General features: G+C 43.9%; 1 protein-coding gene across 5 annotated transcripts in view; it reads right to left on the bottom strand.

Moving 5' to 3' along the window:
- Nucleotides 1-22,162, bottom strand: part of USP19 (ubiquitin specific peptidase 19) — a 377,062-nt gene extending 354,900 nt beyond the window's left edge. For all 5 annotated transcript variants that reach the window (XM_078661825.1, XM_078661824.1, XM_078661818.1 and 2 more), the window contains exon 1: nt 22,027-22,162. The gene's annotated coding sequence lies outside the window, so the exon portion shown is untranslated. The remainder of the gene's footprint in view (nt 1-22,026) is intronic.
- Between the last annotated feature and the right edge of the window lie 810 nt (nt 22,163-22,972).

Raw genomic sequence — 22,972 nt, forward strand, 5'->3', positions numbered from 1 at the left:
GAGCCAAGGTGATATCATCCCCAGACAGCAGTGTGCCAGGAAGAGTATTTGTAGAGTGATGGCGAAAGGGTGCATGGCCGCCAAAGACCTCTAAACAATTGCTACCTCTCCAGTTAACATCAGTAAGTCCCACACTGCGGGATTGCTGAGAGGTCTTTGAGGCCCACCCCCTTTCTCTACCACTCTGCAAACACGTCTCCTGGTGCACTACTAATTAGCAGATTAAGTCCCCTTGGCTGCAGAAGGTTCTCGGGGGATGAACAAACCTCCTGTCACATCCAGTATGGTCTGGTTGAGGAAGGAAGTCCTCTTGGACGGTGAGGTACTTTGGGGGCCAGGAAGCCCTCATGGTACTTTCTCTAGTCCTATAGAGCAGGATTCCTGAGAGCTGGTCAGAGCACCCACCCCCTTTCTCCATCACTCTGCAAACGCCATTACTACTTTAAAAAAACATAGAAATTCACTGAAAAAGCCAAAGGTTACAGGGACGCTATAGATAGGCTTACGTTTCACTAGTACAAAACCAGTGAAATTCAGCAGTTATAGTTAGTTGAGCGAACTATAACTAACTCACGTCACTGCAATGCAATGCTTATGACCTCACATATTACGTCACTGATGACATGGTCAGCACACCAATCAATCATAGCTAAAATCATTTTATGTGATTAAAGAATTGTATAGGTCTAACTTTAAGAAAATGTTCACAAGCTCTGAGTCCATCATGATGTCGAATGCTAGTGTAAAGAGATGTAATATCCAATTACATCAATATGGATTCACCTTCTTCAGAAAATCTCCTGTGTCCTTTGAATTTGAAGGTCATTTAACCATAAACTCTTGAAGGAAATAATTAACATACTGGAAATTTTCTCAAATAAGCATTCCTTGAAGACATAATTGGACTGCTGGGTGTTGGTGTTGTTCCTTTGTGTATCATGGGAATACAGTACAGTACTGGCATCATAGGAAAATCATTGTTTACAAATTGGAATTCTCCCTTAAACAATAATCCATCATGCTTCCATTTTGTTAAATCAAGTTTCAAATTGTTTTTAATCCTCTTCACTTCTTTCAGATGAGATCTTCTGTAACAGGTATGTTCATTCAGATGTCTGTATGCTTCATCGTGATACTCTGATCTTGGCTACAATACGATGTTTCCACCTTTATCAGATTTATTTATGACCACCTGGTTATTCTTCTGTAGTTTCTGTATTAAATCTAAGTATTGTCCCTCTTGGTATTTGTATTTTTTCATTTTGTCTTAAGTTGTAGCGACTATATTTCTTCTACCACTACATCATTGAAAATATCAATTGCATCATGCGGCAACATTGGTGTGAAGGTAGAGTGAGGTTTGAAAGGGCTTCTGATGGTGTCCGATATAACAATACCTTGTTCTTTCAATATCTGTTGAGTTTATTTTGGTGTTGCCGAGATATCCGTTTCAGCTTGTAAGTCATGCAGGGTGCATGTAGTTTGAATATCTGATTCTTGTAGATTGATAGTATCTGCTTCATTCTCAGATGGTGTTCTACTGGGTAAGTTGTTCATTTTTGTTTGAAATATTTAATCAGTTTGAGTTTCCTAATAAACTTAAATATATCGATACACTGTAGGCTGTCATTCAAACTGCTCTCTGGACACTACGTCAGACCCATGGATAGTAATTGAGTCTCTGTATGGCTCAGTGTGATATCAGATAGACTGACCACTGTATTGTTGATGTTCTCTACTTGCCTTGATGTTTCTTGTTGTTTACGCTGGTTGCAGTTTCTCCTTTCCCGTCGTTCCTTCTTTTGTCTCTACGTTGCTTCTGATTGGGTTGTCGTGGACGAAGCGTTTGCCCTTGATCGCAGTGTAAATAATGAAGTTCTTCAGCTAATGTTTGCCTGATGCCACTTAACTGTGACCAGCTACACATCTATCGTCTTCAGAGTTCATTTCACACTCCAAGGCTGAACTCCGATCGGACATAGATGCAGTGTTGGTGGTTTGAGTGTTTATTTGGTCGTTCTGACCGGCTATATTACAGCTCATGAAATGTTGTCTCTTGAATTAATCAAATTTCTTTGAAAGTGTAAAAATCTGTCCTGTTTCATAGTCGGTCTCATCTCGGGGAAATTTATAGGTTTTTCTGGTGTTTATTGTTTCTTCAATTTCACCACGACTTTTAAAAATTGAAACACTGAAACTGAAACACACACACACACACACACACACACACACACACACACACACACACACACACACACACACACACACACACACACACACACACACACACACACACACACACACACACACACACACACACACACACACACACACACACACACACACACACACACACACACACACACACACACACACACACACACACACACACACACACACACACACACACACACACACACACACACACACACACACACACACACACACACACACACACACACACACACACACACACACACACACACACACACACACACACACACACACACACACACACACACACACACACACACACACACACACACACACACACACACACACACACACACACACACACACACACACACACACACACACACACACACACACACACACACACACACTTATATACACACACACATTATGTATACTGTAGTTCTATATAGCACCAACATGGTGTAAAGGCACTGGAGCACTTTACATGAGCACCAGATTATGTTACAGGGTTGGATTCATTTTATTAAAAGGATGTGGGATGGCGTGATTTGCTCGGGATCAAAGGATGTTGAGCCAACGCTTGGACTCAAACCTGATTCTCCAAATCTAAGGTCAGCAGCTCTGATCATTGGGCCACATCCACATTTCTCACATTTTGTGTGAAAGTCAAACACAACTGTTATGGTTGTGTATGATCACATAGTGAGCACATTCTCAGTTGAAATACACAAAAGCAACACGTACTGCAAATTCACCTGCAAATGTTTGTTTTAAAACTAGATTCAGGGTCTGGTGGCTTAGTGAACTAATTAGGTAACTATGGGGTCCTGTGTTTGACTCCATTGTCACAGGTTCAAATCCCAGATTGTCCGCTCAGCCTTTCAACCTTCTGAGGTCTATAAAATGAGTACCATTGAATTGGGTAACAATAAACATCGGTTATTCAGTGCGCTTTAAACATCCGTGGTAGGTTACTCCACTCTCCAATACTCTACTCGCAGAGCCGGAGTGTTGCAGAATGAAGTGCTGTAAAGTAGAGGTGCAGAGCAGATTGCCATAGAGTGCAGTGAAGTAGAGCAAATTGGTTTTGAGTAAAGTGGTGCATTGGTGTAGGGTGCAGTGACGTAGAAGAGGGGCGTAGAGTGCAGTAGAGGAGAGTGGTGCAGAGTAGAGTGTAATGGCCCAGCATAGATTGCAGTGGCATAGAGTGCAATGGTGTAAAGAAGAGTGGTGTAGAGCAGCATAATGGACTGATGCAGACTGGAGTAGAGAGCAGTGGCACAGAGCGCAGTAGAGTTGAGTGGTGCGCAGAGTAGAGCAGCAAAGAGTGGCGCAGAGCGGCGCAGAACACAATGATGTAGAGTGGACTGATCCAGCGTGGAGTATAGTGGTGTAGAATGCAGTGACGCAGAGTAGATGGTGCAGAAAGGACTGGTTTGGAGTAAAGTGGTGTAGAGTCCATTGGAGTACAGTGCAGTGGTTTAGAGTAGAGTGGCGTAGAGTGCAGTTCAGTACAGTGGAAGAGGGTAGAGTGACGTAGAGCGGCGCAGCATAGATTGCAGTGGTAAAGAGTGCAGTCGTATAGAGTAGATTGTTTCAGAGCAAGGTGAAGTGGCGTAGAGTGGAATGGTGCAGGGTAGAGTGCAGTGGCATAGAGTACTGGCGTAGAGTGGAGAGATATAGAGTCAAATATCTTGATGTGAAATGCAGTGGCATAGAGTGACGTGTTGTAGAGTAGAGGGGCATAAAGTGGAGTGGCGTAGAGTGCACTGGCATAGAGTAGAGCGGAGTGGCCTAGACTGCAGTTGCAAAGAGGAACGTGGTGCATAGCAGAGTGGGGTAGAATGCACTGGCATAGAGCAGAGTGGTGCAGAATAGAGAGGCATAGAGTGTAGTGTCAGAGTGAAGTCGTGAACAGTACATTAGAGTTAAGTGGTGCAGAGTGGAGTGCAGTGACAGAGTGGAGTAGAGCGGTGCAGAGTAAAGTGTTGTAGCATGCAGTGGAGTAGAATAGAGTAACGTAGAGTTCAGTGGAGTAGAGTGCAATGGTGTAAAGTGGCACAGAGTGTTGTAGGGAAGATTGGCATAGAGTGCAGTGGCGTAGAGTAGATTGGCGTAGAATGCAGTTGCGTAGAGTGCTTTGTTTTGAATAAATTGGTGTAGAGTGGTGGTGTAGCATGCAGCGGAGTTGAATAAAGTGGCAAAGAGCAGAGTGGCGTGGCACAGTAATTGCAGTGACGTGGAGTGGCATAGTGCAGATGAGTACAGTAGAGTGGGGCAGTGGCATAGAGGGTGTAAGGTGCAGAGTAGATTGGCGTGGAGTGGCGTAGAATGCCTTGGTTTTGAGTAAAGTGGTGAATAGTGCATTTGCGTAGAGTGCAGCAGCATATAATAAAGTGGCATAAAAGAGTGCATTGTAGATTAGGGTAAATTGGCACAAGGTGCAATGGCGTAGGGTGGAGTCATGCAGAGAAGAGTGGCGGACATGATCAATTTTGATTTCAACTTCTAGGGTGGTTATGTATAGATGCAATGTAGACACCTAGCTTTCAAACAATTTTAGAAACTGGTCTCAATTTTATTGCTCCAATATTATGCTACAAAATATCAATAACTTTTAAATCTATTTATCACTAAAGAAAGCACAACAACCAGACATACAACACATCAAGTACCCTGCTCTTAAAGCACACATAATGTTGTAAAGAAAAGACCCACACCTGCCACTAATTTTAAAAGCTCCTATTAAAACCAACAACTCCATTATATTAATTTAATGTTCTTCTATATATCTCCACGTACCCCTCCACCATGTTCCATTATCATAAGAGATAACAATGGGAAAAAAAGAAACTACTTCAAAATAGAAAACAAAGAACAAATGACTGCAATAGAACAAACAGGGACAGAGAATTGTAATTAACCTATTCCAATTGCGGGTGCGGTCATGGCGGCAGGGAGCCTTCATCAGCACACGAGCACTGTGTCAGCATGGAAGGGGTTAAGTTTTAGAATCAATGTATTGACAAGTGAATGTATACAAACCAAACAACAATACGGATTACAGCATGACGTGGAGATTTATACCAAGAAAATACATGGAAGTACTTCGGATAAGCAGATGTTGTACAAATCCAACAGGAAGCCAAACCTGCAAGTAAAAAGGTGGCCTAAAGGCAGGCACTGAGAAGGATTAGTCATACCAGCCACACGCAGGTGAAGCCAAACCCCGCACACCAAATGCACAGCAGGAAAACAGGTTATCTAGAGGTTTGCAATAAGCAGACAAATTCAACTGCTAATGCACTCGGGCTGCAGAAGATGGTGAACACCATTACACACTGTACGGGAACAGAAGAACCAGGAACTACTCAACCAGCAACTAACAGTGATCGCTTTATTTACAATTAACTACAGTTATTTTGAAAGTTGTACCTTTAGCCCTTTCGCTGCTAGGCCTTCCCTTACCCCACCTCCCCCCTTTACCCTCTGTGCTAAGCCTGTTTTTTGGCTATTTGGGGTAATTCGCGCTTAGGCCCCTGTAACTTTTTGTCTACATAAGGTATCTACGCCAAATTTGCATCCTTTTCTTCCAACATCATGGGTATTTCAAAGGCACCCAGGGTTTGTGGATTCCCCTGGAAGGGACCCTGAAATTATCCAAAATACAGGAAAATCTTTGTCTTTTTGGGAAAAATGGGGACAAAGTGCTGCAGAAGAAAGATTCTGTTTTTTCCCTACAAATGGTATCAACAAAGGGTCTGTGGTGCTGAGATCACCATCTTCCCAGCTTTCAGGGACAGGCAGACTTTTGTCAGAAAGCCAACCTTTTTTTCTACACAGTTTAGGCATTTTACTGAGACGTAGCCTATTTTTGCTAGACTTTTGTCAGAATACCAACCTTCTTTACAAAGTTTTGTCATTTTACCAGGACATAGCCTATTTTTGCTACTTTTTGTGCTTTCAACCTCCTTCCAGTTAGTGGTAGAAATGGGTGTGAAAGCAATAATGGATCCCAGAACGCTATACATTTCTGAAAAGTACACAAAATTCTGAATTCAGCAAGGGGTCATTTGTGTAGATCCTTCAAGGTCTTTTTATTGAAACTGACAGTTGAAAATAAGAAATATTGAAAATGAGTTGAAAAAAACAGCCACTTGTGCCAACGTTTTCACCGGTTACTTCTAATTAGGATAGATTTTTTAAAGCATTATACTGTTACATCCGCTGGACCCTTCTGGTTGTGGGGATATAGAAGACTTGTAGGTTCACCAAGAACCTGAGGAACCTAGAGCCAAAAACTGAGCGGCGTCTGCAATGGTTCTTCATTGTGCCCCGGGTATATAGCAAATCATTTGGTAAAATATAGAGAGTGAAAAATAGGTATCAAGGACGCCTGTGTATTTCCGAAATGGGAACAAATTATAGAGTTGAGAAGCAGTAGTTGTTTGCACATCTCCGAAATTGTGGGTACCCATACTAGCATGTGAATTATAGGACATTTTTCAACGTGCCTTCTTTTTTATACATTATCTTGAAGGCAGAAATGCATAGAAAGTCAATAGGTAATAACAGTTGCTCTACAATTCGGTGTTCCCATAAATTTCCTGATAAAAATGGTACCTCACTTGTGTCGGTAGGCCTCGTGCCCGCGACAGGAAACGGGCCAAATCGCAACATGGACACACCACATTTTTACAGTGAAAACTGACCCTTTTTTTTGCAAAGTGCCTAGCTGTGGATTTTGAACCCTAGCTCAGCTGGCACCTAGGGAAACCTAGCAAACTTATACATTTTTGACAACTAGACACCCAGGGGAATCCAGGATGGGGTGACTTGTATGGCTCTCACCAGGATCTGTTACCCTGAAATCCCTGGAAACCTCAAACTTTCTAAAAAATAATATTCTGTGATGGAAAGTTCTGGAATCTGCGTGGATCCACAAGCTTCCACCTACGCCACATACTCGAAAGTCTCCCGATAAAAATGGTACCTCACTTGTGTGAATGGACCAAGTGCAGGGAAGGGCTCAAAACGTATTGTGGAGATATCAAAATTACCAATCACAAAACGACCTGGTTTTGCAAGGGGGGCACCTGCGTTTTTGGCCCCAGGCTCGGCAGCCATCTAGGGAAACCTACCAAACCGAGACGTTTCTGAAAACTAGACATCCTGGGGAGTCCACGGAGGTATGGCTTGCATGGATCCACCACCGTTTTCCTACCCAGAATCTCCTGCAAACCTCAAATTTAGCTTGGAAAAATAACTTTTTCCACACATTTTCGTGTGGGATCCCCACGCTGACACAAATGTCCTACCTTGGTCTTCAAAGTAAAATTATAGCTCTCTAGTGTGGCTATCCAATACAGAATCGGCTAAAAACCTATTTTTTAAAAAAATGTAGTGCTTAGAATTCACTGTGCTATACCCTTAATCCCTATGTTTTTGGCCCTTTACAGGCCCTTGGCCCACCCACACAAGTGAGGTGTCATTTAACTCGGGAGACTGAGGGGAACGCTGTGTGGTAGGACATTTGTGCCGGCACGGAGATCCCACAAAAAAGTGAGGAAAAAGATTTTTTTTCAGCTAAATTTGAGGATTGCGGGGGGATTTTGGATAGGAAAATGTTGGGGGGGGTCCACGCCAGCCATATCTCCCCTGCCTCCCCAGGGTGTCTAGTTTTCAGAAATGTGTGGGTTTTGTAAGTTTCTCGTGTCAGCTCAATGATCCCACAACTTTCCCACACGAAAATTTGATATTTTCAGTGAAATTTGAGGTTTGTCGGGGATTCTGGGTAGGAAAACATTGGGGGAGCCACACAACCCATACCTCCCTAGACTCCTCAGGGTGTCTAGTTTTCATAAATGTCTGGGTTTGGTAGGTTTCCCTAGATGTCCGCTGAGCCCATGACCAAAAACGCTGGCGTCACCCTTGATAAACCTAGTCGTTTTGTGATAGATTGGGGGGCATCTGTGTTTTTGGTCCTGGGTTTGCAGACATCTAGGGGAACCTAAAAAAAACAGATATTTCCGAAAGCTAGACACCCGTGGGAGTCCCGGGAGGTGCGGCTTGCGTTGATCGCCCAACATTTTCCTCCCAAGAATCCACTGCAAACCTCAAATTTAGCTAAAAAGTCATATTTTCCTCTAATATCTGTGTGGGAAAGTTGTGGGATCAAGCACAGCACAAATTTCCTACCACTCAGAGTTCCCCTCAGTCTCCCGATAAAAATTGTACCTTACTTGTGTGGATGGACCAAGTGCCTATGACATGAAAGGGCCAAAATCGTGTAGAGAAAGGCGGTGGGTGAAGGGTGGGGGTCAATGCGGGTCCAAAAGGGCAGTTTGTTTATACGTTTTTCGGCTGACGCTACTTTGGGCACCCACACAAGTGAGGTATCATTTTTCTCGGGAGACCAAGGGGAATGCTGGGTGGTAGGAGATTTGTGACTTCACGGTGATTCTAAACTTGCCCACACAGAAATGTGAGGAAAATGTGACTTTGTAAGTAAATTGGAGGTTTGCGGGGGATTCTGGGTAAGAAAACGCTGGGGGATCCATGCAAGCCACACCGGCAGCCAAGTCAGTACACGCACACCACCAGCCAAGTTCTATCCAGCACACCGCCAGCCAAGTGCCATCCACACACACGCCGCCAGCCAAGCACCATTCACACACCGCCAGCCAACCGCCATCATCCATGCACACCACCAGCCAAGCATATCCACGTTCACTAGCAGCCAAATGCTATCAATACACAGTCAGCCAAGCAATATCCATGCACACTGCCAGCCAAGCACCACCCACGCACTCCGCCAGCCAAGCGACATCCCCGCACTCTGCCAGCCAAGCACGGCCGGACTAGTAACAGCAACCAGCCCGGGCAGATTGCTGCATGACCGGCGTGGCCCGGGCTGGGGGGGGTCATGCTAGTGAAAAGCACAGCTCCCGATTTTGTTACTGGGGCCCGATATTGTAGCACAGCGGCAGAACTGGCCCCCAGTGACAACACCACCCCCAACGGCCAGAAAACCGGTCCACCGGGGAAATGCCTGTTGCCTGCTACGGCCAGTCCGGCCCTGCAGCCAAGCACCATCCATGCACACAACCAGCAAGGCACCAGTCCACGTACACCCCCAGCCAATCACCACTCCATGCCCACCACCAGGCAAGCGGCAATCTACATACATCGTCATCAAGAGAGAGTCCACCCACACAATTAGCCAAGTGCAAGGCAACACACACACACACACTGCCAGTAAAACGCCAGCCAAAGGTCAGTACACGCAGACTGTCAGTCAAACTCCAGTTTACACACACATAGACTCTCCCTGGTTTCTAATGGTTTTCTGTCCCCGCTTGGGTGCAGATGAGAATAAAAATATTACGGAAACAGCCAAAATGTGTACCTGAAAAAATTGGAGCGACCTCTGCCCATGGGGCTGCTCACTGGCATGGCCATAAACATATCCATGGTGCCTAGTGAGCTTTTTCCCCCCCGGGAGGGACAGATAAGGGGCTATTGCCACAATCTGCCTTCGGGGGGGGGGGGGCAAGAAAGCCTTTTTTGGTAGTGGGGGCATTAGCATGCCCATTCTCGGCAGCCCTCACCCCTACATAAAAAAAAAAAAAACAACAATCCCTGATGCCTAATGGGTTTTCTGCGCTCTCGCGCGGGCAGAAAGACTAAAATATTGCGGGAGGGGCATTGGCATGGCCATCTCAGGCAGCCCCCACCACTAAATAAAATATAAAAAAGAATCCCTGGCATCCAGTGGGCTTTCTACCCCCCGGGGGGGCAGATTGGAGGCTACTGCCCCCATCTGCCTCCCAGCGGGGCAAAAGACTGTAAAATATTGCACGGTGTGGGGCACTGGCTAACCCATCTCGGGCAGCCCCCACCTCTAATTAAAATGTAAAAAGTAATCCCTGGCATGTAGTGGGCTAACCGCGTGAGGGGGGTCAGAAATACTCAAAATGCCTAAATACAATTCCGGTGTGCAAAGGCCCTTGCCCACTCTCCTCCCTGGTGTCCAGTGGGTGGATACCGGGTTGGGGTACTATTGAAAAGGGGAGATTCTCCCCTTTTCAATGATACCTCTCCCTTCTTTCTACGTGCTCGGAGGCTAGGATAGCCCCCTCAATGCGTACAAAGTGAAAATGAAATGAGCCTGAAACTGAAATGAGTCGATCAGCTCATTTCGATTTTGGTTTCTATGAAATGACGTCAGCGCGCAAGTCGCGCTGATCGTCATTTCACAGAAACCCAAGAGACATCCTCGGGACCTGGGGAAGCCCTTCCCCAGCTCCCGGAGCTGTTAGGAGGGAAAAGGAAATCGATTTCCAGTGCCATGTGTGAGGACGGCCGAGAGCCGTCCTGCACACGAGCACAGTGGCACAGAATGACTCCCGGCCGTCCTGCGCATGGAAGGGGTTAGGAAAAAACACCTCTTCTTAAGGTGAACCTGTGATCAAAAATTTAAATGTTCATCATTTTCAACATTATATATGTGTTTTCTCTCTGGGTTTGAGACATTTCAAATACCCATAAAAAGATTTTTAAAAACCGGTTTCGAAATCACTGCAAATACTGTAAAAGCCAACATAATGACATGGCTGAATGCGCTCGGCATGTCAAAGGTAAACAATATATATGTTTATATATTACGCAATATGTCCGTGTTTGCATAAGAGACATGTGGGCATTGTGTACAATGATACGGTTTACAGAGGATTTTAGTGCAATCAGGCTCTGGTGCACTCCACACCCCCACCCATTCGCACACCACTTATCCCACCTATAATACCACTGATTCAGCTTCTACAGATTACAATGCAATATGCAGCCTGACCATATGTTGCAGAAATGTTATTTAACCACTCTGCTCACACATCCACATCGAAATCCACCAACATTAAAGCGTCATCTTCACCCCTATTTTTTTACAATTATTCGAAAATAATACGAGGTTGAAAGAGGTTGGGCTAAAAGAACAGGGACCTGCCCAGACAATGAGAAGGGAATTTTTTTTTTCAATGACACTTTTGTGAAGATATCCTTTACAAATAGCTGATTGAGACATATTAAACCTGTGGCACCAGAGTAAATTTAAAGACAGGTGGTGAGACGTCGCCTACATTTTTGTTTCAATCTATGGTAGCAGCAGTTGGGGGGAGGGAGGGGGTCCCTCAGCTCGATTGGGAACTATGCATGCCTCCAAATTTAGTTGCAACAAAATTATAAAAATGTGATATCTTCAAGTTGTACATGCAGCTTTTTAGGATAGAACAGAGAGCACTTTTGTTTTGGTCTTCTAAGGATTCCTGCCCCTGCCCTGATGACAATGCGGTTAATGAATTAAGAGGCAAATCAGCAGTCATGTGTATCCTATATGTGGCTAGATTTGCATTATGTATGAAGCAATGGTTTAGTCTATATACTCAAACAAAAATGCTTTATGTACAGCAGACATGCTGATTTCATTTATTTGAAGGTGCTCTCATATGTTATAACGAGTAAATGGTGGCTCAGTGAATTAAAATATTTGCTTGGGATTACATAATTTGAAACCAGTTTCTGGGTCAATTGGATCAAGCAGATTTTTTAAGTTACTAGACCTGCAGGTCTAGTAACGTTTTTATGATTTTTCAAGGCCTGCCATGGAATAATATTTTCCATGGCCTAACGGCTATAGCCGTCGACCACGAAGCCAGGGAACCGGGTTCGAGTCTCGGCAGAGACGTTCAACATCTTGTGATTCTGGGCCAATCACCTAATCTCCCTGTGCCTAACAAAAAAATAATAATAGGTTTGTCTGTAACGCATCTGGTGCTCGTGTAAAGCGCTTGGATACCTTCGGGTCAAGTTCACGCTATTTAAAACTCAAAAAAGAAAGAAATAAAAGAATCTCCATGAATGACTAAGAGACAGACTAAACTGAAGATACAAAATCCAGGAAAATCACAACTGTAGAGGTTCGATATGACCATTCCCTTTATAGCCAATTTACGGATTCTATAACAGGGTCTCAAACTCTGCTCGGTTTGGTCAATATGACTTGGGATGTTAAACTCAGAGCAGAGCTTAGCCCAAGGCACGTACACACATTATCAATAACAAAAGATTTTGTTCCTACCTGCCAGATACCAATATGAGTTTTTAAAAAAGTCTTCCATGTTCCTGCTTCTAGTCAAAACAAACATGTAATTGCATCTTGACTACAAAATCCTTCATCTTATCTTGCACTTGAATTGCAATTTATTCCAACTTTATGGAGGATGCCACATTGGTAGTTTTGTCCTAAAATTGTGAAATATGCTGCTCTGTCTGATCCAAATAACAAGAGTTTGTGAAGTGAGGAATGAATATGGTGACCTTTAAAAGTAAGGTCATCAAGCTTGGAATCATGAACTTCAATGCTAGACTCTGCAAATATTCTTTTAACATTAGTTCATCGATCCTTTGAGGTCTGTGAAGACAACTATTTGGTGCGACGTGCACATCTGACTGAAAATTGTGGTACACACACTGAAGTTTAGTTGTTTCCCTTATTGTGTCACTGATAGTTTGCAACAGCAAAACAAAAACTGTTCTTTATGGAAAACAAAATGGAAAGAAAAACAAAAAAAAGTATTTAATCAATAGTTGAACCGAATTGTGTTATGTTATTTTAATTTATTATGCGCACAAATCACCCCCAGTGGGGAATCTCGGCAGAGGGCCAGGACGACGGACAGTTGGCAAAGGAGGCAATAATTAAAGTAAGTGGATTTTTAATGCTTTCCTGAAATGGACATGGTTTTCACAGGTGTGCAATTGCACTGGCAGTTTGTTACTGAGGTGAGGGGCAAGGAAGGAGAACGATTTGAAGCTTCACCTGGCCTTTCTGAACCTGGGTACCTTGAGCAAGGCCTTGTCACAAGATCTTAGGAGTCTGTGGGGGGAGAAGAGGGGTGGGGGAGGAAGTAAGGCACAAGCTTGGAGGCTAGATATGTGGGTCCTTGTCCATGGAGGGTGTTCTGGCCTAAGCAGCAAATCTTAAAAATATTTATTTTCTCTCCGGTAACCAATGTAGGGACTGGAAAAGAGGGGCAGTTACCGAACCCAGGGGAGGATACAGACCAGACGGGCAGCAATGTTCTGGACTACCTGAAGTATGTAGAGTAGTATTCTTGTTAATGGAAGCAAAAGTGAGTTACCGTAGTCCAGATGACTAATGACGAGCGCCTGGACAAGAGTTTATCTTGAGAAGAGGGGTAATAATGGAAATACCCTTCTCAGCAACCGCAACATATAGAAGCTGGAACCAGTAATAGCTAAGGTGTGTTTTGTCATTGAGAGGGGTTGGTCCAAACTGACTCAAAAGGTATTTTACCACTGGTTTATGAAGCGGGCTAGACCCAGGTCTGAAGGCCACCAGTCCAGAGACCAAAGAAGTTGGGCCTAGTCAAACAAAAGGACTTCAGTTTTAGCGGGATTGAGTTGGAGTCTGCTGTCTGACATCCAAGTTGCAATAGCCTTCATCCAGGCCGAAAACAATGCTTTTGAATTGGACGGATTGTTTTCAAGGGAGAAAAGCAACTGTGTTTTGTTAGCGTATGAGACATCTCAAAGCCAAAATCTTTGACAATCTTGGCAATAATTAGACACTATATTAAAATTTGAAATTCACACCAGGTTAAAAACAAATCTCAAATATTCTACTTCACAGTGATAGTATGTTATTAATCCTTTTAATCTAAGCCTTCAAGCAAGGCAGTGGACAAACCCCTCTCCCATCAAACATCCACACTTTTCCTAAAGTGGATAGCACTCCTAGATGTAAAGTTCACGCCATAGAATTAGTTTAGGGGAACATTACAGCAGAAAACATTCACTCTTCATATACACAGTTGTTATGGAATGTGGCAGTCTGGTGACAAACAGAAGCATCATAAGTGTAGTGCACTACACAACAAGTGGCAGTCCGCACCCCATTGCTGCCAAGGCAACACTTGTACCTCCAACCTGGCAAGAAGATGCGACTCATGAACTGACTTGTGTGCAGAGGAAGGTGGGATGGTGGGTATGGGGAGAAATATAGCTCTCCACTAGCAAGTCACAGACTGCGGATCCTGAGATACAAGAGATCCAAAAAGACCTAAAGTGGCTTATTCGGAGGGCTCCACATGCTCTCAGCTGGAGTCTACTGTACCTTCTATCAACTAAGTTTGCAGAAGCAGCTTCCTAAGCACTGCTAAGGCTTCAACTAAATAACTGTAAGTAACAGTGCCAAAAGACTTGCACATGCCTCGGTGATTGAGAGCCTTCACAGGAGGAGGTGGCTTGCGACTGAGCAGAGAGCAGGACAGACAGCTGCTATAGGTTTTAATCACCATTATTCAACGTCTACTTTCATATTCAAACTGGGCTGCAGGAATTCCTAAGGAGGCCCACAAAAAGATTTGGTCAAGCCACGAAGCTCCTTGAGGAGTGCCAATCTCGGTATCCGCAAAAACAACAAGTGATGGACTGAATGTGGATCAATGTCACACACTCCCCCAGTCAAAAGATCTGGGCCCAAATCCATCGTTTTTTTGCACTCCACACCACCCTGGGTTAGACAATGGCGATATGCAAATCAGCTCTGACCCTGTTGCCCCATGGGAACAGTCCAGTCCGAACTACAAAAGCCATGTCCTTCCCAGAACGGAATCAAGCATCCGAGGACCGGACCGGTTTCGAGGTAACACCTCTCTTCAGCCCGGCTAGCTTGACTCCAAGTGGTGTGGAGTGCCTGGGACCCACGTCTGGGCATCCCCAGCGCACTTAGGGCGGCAATTGCAAAAACAACAAGTGATGGACTGAATGTGGATCAATGTCACACACTCCCCCAGTCAAAAGATCTGGGCCCAAATCCATCGGTTTTTTTGCACTCCACACCACCCTGGGTTAGACAATGGCGATATGCAAATCAGCTCTGACCCTGTTGCCCCATGGGAACAGTCCAGTCCGAACTACAAAAGCCATGTCCTTCCCAGAACGGAATCAAGCATCCGAGGACCGGACCGGTTTCGAGGTAACACCTCTCTTCAGCCCGGCTAGCTTGACTCCAAGTGGTGTGGAGTGCCTGGGACCCACGTCTGGGCATCCCCAGCGCACTTAGGGCGGCAATTGCAAAAACAACAAGTGATGGACTGAATGTGGATCAATGTCACACACTCCCCCAGTCAAAAGATCTGGGCCCAAATCCATCGTTTTTTTGCACTCCACACCACCCTGGGTTAGACAATGGCGATATGCAAATCAGCTCTGACCCTGTTGCCCCATGGAAACAGTCCAGTCCGAACTACAAAAGCCATGTCCTTCCCAGAACGGAATCAAGCATCCGAGGACCGGACCGGTTTCGAGGTAACACCTCTCTTCAGCCCGGCTAGCTTGACTCCAAGTGGTGTGGAGTGCCTGGGACCCACGTCTGGGCATCCCCAGCGCACTTAGGGCGGCAATTGCAAAAACAACAAGTGATGGACTGAATGTGGATCAATGTCACACACTCCCCCAGTCAAAAGATCTGGGCCCAAATCCATCGTTTTTTTGCACTCCACACCACCCTGGGTTAGACAATGGCGATATGCAAATACCATCACCACCCCCTTTTGAATCGTTTTGGCCACCACAAGTGTGGAAGGGTATGCTCAGACATGAGTCCCTTGCTCACTGCACCATCAGGATTCAAGCAAGCTGGGCCGAAGACGGCTGTAATGCCAGAAACCGGTCCCCGGAAGCTTGTTTCCTTTCCAGTAAAGAATTGGCTTGGTAGTTTAGTCTGCCCTGTTCCCATGATGCACTGGGCCAGGGTCAGACTAATTTGCATGTAGCCAGGTTCTGAACTGGGATGGTGCAGTGAGCTAAAAAACGGTGATGGATCAAGCCCTGATCTTTTGACTGGGTAGGAGTGTTCTGCTTAATGCAGATACTCTGTCCATCACCACCCCCTTTTGAATCGTTAATCTCGGTATCCAGCTTCACGACAAAGTATTCCCATACCCAAATAGGGCTATACATTTCATTCTTGGGTCCACCAGTAAGCAGTGGAGTTCTTTTAATGGGAGCTTGGTAGGGGTCCTGGTTTTTGGCAATTTAGGACCAGTCTTACAGTATGTGTTGCAGTCTGCGAAAGACAATTTAAACTAGCCTGTTATGTCATGTATGCTCTGTAGTTTGCACATCATATAATGGGTCACACAAAGATCCAACAACCATTGCTAACAAGAACAGGTCTGGATTATAAAGGAAAGTGCCTCTACTATCAGTAATGGGTGTAGGCAGTCTCTGCCCGCATGTCTGAACTCGGACATCCATTCACTCACCAACTGGCTCATTCTTGCATTCGCCCACTTACGGACTCACAAACAAAATACAGCAGCATCTGCAAATAAATTAAAGGTAACAAAAAAAAATACACATACCTCCACCAAAAACATAGCGGACATATGCTTGCAACAGCAAACAAAATTAAACATAGCAGTAGGTGGGCAGCTTGCAATGGTATTGTACATAGCATTATCATTGTTTTAAAGTTCCTGCATGGCCACCAAATTTAGAACCAACATGTTGCCCATCTTTAAATGGTAAAACTGATACACTATTTTTTTCTTTGAGTTTTATTTAGCGCGAACTCGACCCAAAGGTATCAGATCGCTTTATTTACATGAGCACCAGTTGCGTTACAAACAGACACATAAATTTGTTTTCGTTCAGCATGGGGAGATTAGGTGAATTGCCCAGAAGAACAGGATGTTGAGCGTCCCTGCCGAGACTCGAACCCAGTTCCCTGGCTTCGAGGTCGACCGCTTTAGCCGTTAGGCCATGGAAAATATTATTCCATGGTATGCCTGGAAAAATCATTAAAATATTACTAGATCCGCAAGTCTAGTAATTTAAATAACCTACTTGACCTAATGGACCCATAAACTGGTTTCAAAGTATGTGATCCTAGGCAAATATTTTAATTCACTGAGCCACAATTTACTCATCATAACATTTGAGGACATGTTCAAAAACGCGATATCAGCAAGTCTGCTGTACAAAAAACACTTTTGTTTGATTTACCCAAGCTCCATATAGAACACAAATCTAGCACATGTGGGACACACAAGACCCCAGACTTGCCTCTTAGTTCATTTAACCGCATTGTCATCAGGGCAGGAATGTTTCTCAAATCACTATCAAAAAGTATCACTTTTTTATAAAAAACATACCTGAAGCATGAAGTGGTAACACATTTATTTACAATCACTTATTTACAATCAGCAGATTTTGCATTGAAATGGCCATAACTTCCCACTCAGTGTATTTATACTGATTAAACTATATAGTGTTTAATGTTTGAAAATCCAGTTTCTGCAAATATGTGCCATATGAAAGTGTTATGATTTGTTTTTCTCCAATTTAAATCTTCTGAATCACAAAAAAAAGTTATTTTGTGATTCTGGATATAGTTTGAATGGCTTCTACTATTCGTTTACACGTTATTTAAATGTTGTGTTAGAAAAAACTGACATCTTACATCCCTTTGTTTCACAATGATTGTCAGGTAGCTCAGGTGACCAAAATCTCTTAGTTGTAATAAGAGAAAGAAAAGTAAACACCATTTCCCAGGATCAGATAAGAAACAATTAGTAAAAAAGACAAACTGACATCTGACCTCTGTCCTTGAACAGATAGCAAATGTGTCAACATAAAAACAAGATTTGAAGGTGTCTTTATTGCTCATTCACTTTCCGAAAGAACACAACACCTGTTCCTCCCAGCTTAAGTTCACTGCCAGAAGGGACACGAGTAGGTGCTAAAAATAGTTCGACCTGATAAAATCTGACTCGCCATAGGCCAGTAGATTTTTTGAGGCCCACATGAGGGTCAACTAATTTGGGAGGCAGTGGTTCTGCGCAATGCAGCACACTGCAGATTAAATGATACAAGAGACCTGTTGGCACTGTCTTGGAAGCTATAATATGCTCTAAAGGTGAAAATAAAAAGAAGGAACGAATGAAAGTCAAACTACAAAAGGAGAAAATGGAAAACTAAAGAACTTGTCCAGCTGCAGTGACACTGAAGTGCACTCATTTTCAGTTGGATGTACAAATGCCAACACACATGGCGATAGAGCAAAAGGGCGGAGAGAGAACACGTTTTTTTCCTTAGAATTTACATTTTATTCCAAGATCTTGCCAGACAACTAAGATTGCCAGGCCTCCCAGAGAGTTTCTAGGTCGAATTATTATATTTCAAATCTTCTACACATACCCTTTGTCAAAGAGGGTAAACACCACCAAATTCTTGATTACAAAGGTAATATGTGAGATTTGGTGTAAGAAAATGCCTGTCTGCATCTTTCATGAGGAGCAAAAACAATATACCTTTAAAGGCCTATTGGCCGGTATATACATGCTTTATAATAAATACATGAGACCTACTAAATTTGTCTTGACTTTTCCTAACAAACCGATATCTATAGAATCTGAAATAACGTTTCCCAATGAACAAATAAGGCAGATAGCCTTTGGCTTGAAAACATAACCAACACAGACCTTCTAAACCTCACAAATCACGCACAGTTCTCAAATTACAAACTTACAAAACTTCAGTTGACAAAACAATATGCAACTACACTCAAAAGGCCTTACAAGAATTATCACTGTGAGAATCTACTCCAGGTTTTCTTAGAGAGGGGGACCACCACCAAATCCTTTGCCTAATTTGGCAATCTGTGATGTTTCATGCAGCAAAATACATGTCTACGGGCTCTGACAAAGTGTGATGACCATCCACTTCAAAAGGCCAATAAGCTTTAGCAAAAGCCTTTTTATCATAAATAACCCTGGCCTACTGCCTTTGTTATAGATTTTCCTGGTATACAACCAGGCCTTGTCACGAGTATGTCACCATAACCAAATCATGCCTACTGTTCTAAGTGTACGCTTTCCCACAAAGTAACCATCAGGCTTATATTTTTTACATTAGAAATTTAAAGAAAAGTAAGAGTTTACAAAGCAAAATACTATTCCGCCTGAGAGAGTCTAAAAAGGATTATCAAAATGCATATATTCTATCCCCATGGTTTGTTAAAAGAGACTGCATATACCGTAATATTCATTGATAAGTGCAATACTTTGGAACGTTGTTACGTATTATAGAATGTTCGGTTTAGATAAAGCCTTCAGTTGTAGGATGTTAGAGTTCAATTCAGGGTTCAGTTACACGCAGCTGTCACCACAGAGGTCTTGTGGGATTGTCGTACTTCAGAGTAAACAGGATTTACTTAATTAATTTTGCAATGGCATTTCTTAACCGATTATCTTTATTACAGAAGGGTAACCAACACCAAACCCCTTGCTAACCCAATAGTTTGTTAGAATCCGTTTAAAAAATACCCTCTACAGGCTTAAATACAGACTAGTAACAATCCACTATAAAAGGCCTATTGATTTAACAAAGTTTTGCACAGTAAATATGTCAAACATACCATCTTTACAGTAAATGTTCATAATACACACATCAAGCCTATAGCCTTGATCAGTGGACCACTGTAGCCAAACGAGTCCTTTTATATGGAGAATAAGCTTTCCCACAAGCCAAGAGGTGCAATTCAAGCACTGTTTTCAGTGGAAGCATACACTCCTACCTCTGTAGTACTTCTGAGAGCTCTTTTTGGATTGGTCACGTAAGATGTCGCGACAGCGCTGTAAAGCCAGACCTAAAAATGTAAACTGAATAACCAAAATGTATACATTCTAAGAGTGGCAAGTTTAAAAATAGACAACACTTGAAAAGCGACGATCACTGGAATAAAATGTAAATTAAGTTAAAATAGGTAACTACACCAAACATCACAAGAGTCTTTTGAGAGAGGAAAAAGAAAAGCAACAACAGTTGCAGCAAGACAAAAAGTGCAAAAATAAAATAGCTCAAAAGAAAAGATACAACTAATGGAGCATAAGTGAGTTTGAAAAGGGGTCAATTTACAGAATTACAAGGGACACTACATGCCAATTAATTATGCCCAGTGGTAAAATAACGGAGAACTGAACCATGACAGAGATCAGAAATGGCAATACAGTATATTGGGCAACTTACCAAATGGTTTAACAAAAAAATGCAAAAAGGAGTTGCATCAGAAAAATATGATTCTTAACTACAGCTAAGGAGGCAGTTCACAAGATACAAAAGTTGCTAAATGTTTAGAAATAAATGTAAATACACGATTTCAATAAAGGAGGCCTCTGTGACAGTTTAATAGTAAAACGAAAGACCAAGACCTAGCTGTGAGCACCTGGTGCACCACAATCACTCTGAAACAGATGTCAAAACAAGGCATTGTAAAACAACAAGCATTGACAAAGCGGATAGGCCTGACTCCCATTTTGAGACTTGACTATTTTTTCGAGAAAAAAAAAAAACCTGCTACATTGGTAAAACAACTGTTTTCACTATCCAATACGTGTATGAAATCACCATGGCTGGAAGAGATGGCAGACAGTAAGACCAAGAGAGTGGGCAGTCTACGGATGGAGGGGCAGACAACAAGGACCTGAAAGAGCAATCTACATGCTTCCAGAGCAGAGGCCAGTTTAATGACCCTGGGAAAGGGCAATAGCGTAGAATAAACTGAGGTTGCATCCCTGCAGAATAGTAGGAGGGTCCCCGAGTCTCTTGTATCTCATAGATATGTATTAACTTTGACATTGACAGAGTACATGATCCGGCAGGGTGGGCTTTTGGCACGAGGTACCCGTGTCCAGGGCCCCAATTTTCAGACAGGGACACGGCACTGTCTGCGTTAAAGTCCTGCAGACAGGAGTGTCCCTCTTATCTTCAATACCTTTAATTGATATATATATATATATATATATATATATATATATATATATATATATATATATATGTGTAAAATACAGGAAAACAGGCGAGCGCCAGGAAACACAGTTAACAGTCCCAGGGCACAGCTAACAACTGACCCAATGGACTGGAATACTCAACACTAAGCTTCCATTCTATAGCTCGCTCGGTCACGCGTCTTAAAGGTACAATGTAACATGTAATATTATAAGTAAACTACAAGTTAATCACAATATAACAGTCTCTCGTACTTGATTCCAATGATTCGTACCGAACTGCTTTTAATCCTTTTACTCGCTGCATGTGCTGTGTAAACCCCAATAACCCCTTTCCTTCCTCTCACTTCTCTGCCAACACACACACAACACCACCAACTTGGCTCTAGCGTGATCGAGCTACGCAGTGAGTAAATCAGAATATTTGAAGAGGTACCGAGGAAGGTGTGTTCAGGTGTCAATGACTGCTCTGATGTATGAATGACCTGTTAACACAACATGGGCCCCTGCTGCCTTATTGTATTCACCATCTGCAGGGAGGGGGCACATTTCTTTCCGCCCAGGGCGCTTTCTGAGCAAGGGGCGGCTCTGTGATCCGGGGAGGGAGAGAGGACAGTCTACATGGCCAGGAGAGAGGGCAGGATACATGACCGGGAAGGACAGTACACATGCCCTGGAGAGGCCAGATTAAATGACCAGGGGGCGCGGTACACATGACCCCGGCAGACGCCCCACACTGCAGGTCAGGGCTCACTGTGCACCGCCAGGGTGGCCCCAGCAGGCCGGCCTCTGTCCCCCTACAGACAGTCAGTCAGTCTCTGGGTGCCGGGCTCTCGGACACCCCCATGCCCCCCCAGGATGGAGGGAGCCCGCCTCCTCTTCCCTGCGCACCGCCCGCCCACCCTGGCACCTTCAGCCTCCTCCCCCCGGCCCTCACCTCTCTCGGGCCGCGGCGCCTGCTCCGCTAGGCCGGTATCTCCCTGTCACTTTCACCGAGGACCTTCTCGCCCCCGCCGACACTTCCGCTTCCGGGGCGCTCGCGGTTTGTTTTGTTTCGGCTCCTCCTGCCCGGCGCCCAGTGCGCATGCGGAGTGCGCGCGAGCGGCTGGACCCGCGCGCCCGCGAGGCTCGCGGCACAGCGCGCGTGCACGCACGGGAATAACGAAACAATGCCAAGGAAAGAGGAGTGACGATACCTCAGATTTTTGTGATATTTTTTTTCAAAATTACAAACACATAAACCACCTCCCACGCCGTTCTTTCGGCACCCGTTTTATTTTTATTAAATTATTTTCTGTGGTTACTGGACGGCGTTACTTAAAGTGTGAGATGTACGGCGTATAGGGGCCGTTGCCTTTTGTGTCGTTACTCCTCAGATTTCTTTTGAGGGGGCGGGGCGTGGGTGCGTGCACGCGAACGGTTCACAAGGAGCGCTGGGAGCGAAATCAGCCGCTCCCGCGATGATCACCGCGATGTGCGCATGCGCGCTGCACGCGCGGACCAAATCTGACAGATCGAAAGCGAACAAATGAAATCGACTCGCGGGTCTACTTCCTGGAGTGACGTAATTGCGTCACGTGACGCGTCTGTTTACTACTAGGGACCCCTTTATTTATTTATTTATTTATTTATTTATTTATTTATTTATGCATTTTTATATAGCGCGGACTTTACCCGAAGGTGTCAGAGCGCTTCACAAAAGGACCAATAGTGATATACAGGAACAAAATACAAAAGCGAACAATAAGTTACATGGATCAAAGTGACACTAGTGAGCAACCAAAATACATGAGGTAGCAATCGGTGCATTATAGGAGAGAAAAGTGATAAGGGTGCAGGTTACAAAAAACGTACAAAATACAAGTAGAGGTATAATACTGCAA

Source organism: Lissotriton helveticus, chromosome 9 (assembly GCF_964261635.1).
Source record: "Lissotriton helveticus chromosome 9, aLisHel1.1, whole genome shotgun sequence".
Taxonomy (NCBI): domain Eukaryota; kingdom Metazoa; phylum Chordata; class Amphibia; order Caudata; family Salamandridae; genus Lissotriton; species Lissotriton helveticus.